The following is a 2,733-nucleotide window of genomic DNA, read 5'->3' on the forward strand; positions in this document are numbered from 1 at the left end:
CTTCCCCCTTATAATGGTCGGAAGATCTCCCCCAAACCCTAGAGACCAACCCCATTTCCCCCTTTCTCATCTCTCAACTCGTCTCTCTCATCCCTCGCCATTCGCCGCCGCCGAAAATCGCCTACGGCGGCGGCGCTACTCCAAACCCCCTCAAATTCACACCCTATACTCCTCTCTCCATCCTCAACACAAACCTACCTCTAATTTCCCCAATACCCCGACCAAACTGCTCCAATTCCAGATCCTAAATTGAACCCTAGCCTCTTGCCCCCTTTTCAAATACTCGACCAATTTCACCTTATTTTCGGTTGAAATTTACATCAATTGAAAGCTCTTGATAAGAGCTTTCCACTGATGTAAGATTCACGCTGTATGTCGGAGATTGCATTTTGGTCAGAGCCGTGTTTGTTCGTCGAGTTTTCGTCAGAGTTCTATGTTCGCTTTCTCTTAAAGATTAATAGGTAACTTATTTCCTTCTTTCTCACTCATTCTGATCAATTCTCCTTTCTCTTAGTTTTTCATTGCATGCCTAGGTTAATAGCTAATCGCCTAAAAATGTTTTAGCTTTCTAAATAATTGTTTGATTCAGTCCTACTTGAATTTTAGTCGATTGATAATAAGGTTTTGGTTGAAATTACATATGTGCTTAATGATAGGTTAGCTAGTTTGCTGTTTTTGATAGATTAATTTTAATTTAGATTAATAAGTGTTTGTTTAGTAATCGTTAGCTCTGCTTATTGAAAGAAGATAGTAGAGTTAGGGTAGAAGGCACTAATTGGTAATTAACAAAAGCTAAAGGGGTCAAAGGGGATTTGAAAAATTAGGGAATTTGAGTTGTTTGTTTGGAAAAGTTTCTAGAGGAAGGACTAACGTGCAATTGCATAATTGAATTAGGTTAGATTGGGGTCAAAAGAAATGATTTTCAGAAGCTAAAGGGTAGGAAATAAAAAGAACCATCTAGAAACAGGGACAGATGTCCAAATTCAGTTTTAAAAAGATGTTTTTTCCTGAAATTTAGGGGTGGCCTGCTGAGAAGTATTCCCTCATTCTTTGGAGCACATGGCAGATTTTATTCCCTACATATAGGACCTCTTATTTTCTCACAAACACATGTTAATCACTCAATATTTCTCTCAAATACAGACTGATTTCTATACACAAAAATCTCTCTGCACTCTTTCTTGCTCCCAAAAATGAAAACACTCACAAGGAGTCAATATATTGCTAGAAAACAACAAAAAGAAGAAAGTTGTTTTTCTCTTCATTTTCACTGGTTTATTCCAGTTCTGGGGGATTTCAAATCAGCTGTCGGTTCTTTGGTTCTTGTTGATATCCTACTGCTGCGTCTGTTCTTGTTGTTGCCCTCTTCCAGTTCAGAGATCTATTTTTTAATTTTTGTGTTCTGTTGCTACCTTCTGCTGATAGGTATGTTTGAAATAACATATGTATTTTTCTCTGAATGCAGAAATGTTAAAGTTGACATGCTGATTTTTGGTTATGCTTGCTTCCATGTGCTTCTGATATTTGTATGTTAAAATCATGTTCTTCTTTGTTTCCTGATGAGTAGCTGATTACATCTGTTTGTTTGAGCTGAAAGTTAAGCCATGTTTGCTCACTAGCTAGATTTATTGTTATTGATATTTCATCCGTTTTACTATAAAGTCACTGATAGTCAAACACTCATGTTTAACTTGTGAAATTTCGAATTAGCCATGCCTATTGTCATTGCTTCTGTATACTTATACGGATGGAGTTCAAGTATGGCATTCAAGATGAAATTGGATGCATGAAGGGCTACTAAATCAAATGTTTAAATGTTCTTATTCATGTTTAGATTAGAGAACTTCAGTGTATGTAGGAGTTCAGCAGTGTAAACATGTTAAAATTCTGATTTTAGTATGAATAATTTGAAACATCTCATGTGCTAAGATTTGTAACTAATTTTCCTATGCTTGTGGTGTATTGAAATGATCATGCATCGGTTTAAACTTGCTTTGAATGTGAATCCCAGTTTATTCATACTATTTCTGATATTGAAGTTCATAAATATCGTTTGGTTGTATACTTGTTGTTTTTAATTTGATACAATTCGTTACTGATTAAACATAGTCGAATTCAGATCTTGTGGGTTCCAAATGACCCCATTCCTAGGCTGCAATTTGAAAGCCTTAGGTTTTTTCCTTAAAGATGGGCTTTTGAGGTTTGAGGCCCATATTTTAAGTGCAGCTTATGGCATGCACTTTCTTTAGGCATCATTTGATTTGCAAATAAAAGGCCAAAATGTTTGGGCCCAAGGTGAAACCCATTAGCATCCGCACTTTGCCTGTTTGAGACATCACGTATGTTTTCAGTCATTTTTCAACCCATAGCTCATTTATTGACTGAAATAATACCGAACTAATCCATTGGAATAACTAACCATACTCTAATCAATTTCATCCCTAAGGGAAGAATCATGAGACAATCTTCCTTACATAGGAGCCTATGTCAACTAATTCCCGTCACTTGTTCACAAATAATTTCCATAATCTTTGCCCTTTTACAATAACCTCAAATTAGTTTAGAATCAATAATTTCAAACATCGGAGTTTGCTTTAGGCGCGTAATTAAATCATCACGGCTTTGGGTACGGTTCCCGTGGCATAGTCATGATACATAATCCCCAATTCGGGCGTACATTTTATATGACGACCATAACTTCAAATAATTATAAAAACAAACATATTGTAAACC

At 36.2% G+C, this 2,733-nt stretch overlaps 1 long non-coding RNA gene across 1 annotated transcript; it reads left to right on the plus strand.

Annotated features, from left to right (window-relative positions):
• The first annotated feature begins 433 nt into the window (after positions 1–433).
• LOC104114735 (uncharacterized) lies at positions 434–1,999 on the plus strand. The gene is made up of 2 exons (XR_690460.4): positions 434–1,425; positions 1,711–1,999. It is a non-coding gene; the product is annotated as an uncharacterized lncRNA (long non-coding RNA).
• Positions 2,000–2,733: the final 734 nt, after the last annotated feature.

This window comes from Nicotiana tomentosiformis, chromosome 1, assembly GCF_000390325.3.
Source record: "Nicotiana tomentosiformis chromosome 1, ASM39032v3, whole genome shotgun sequence".
NCBI lineage: Eukaryota > Viridiplantae > Streptophyta > Magnoliopsida > Solanales > Solanaceae > Nicotiana > Nicotiana tomentosiformis.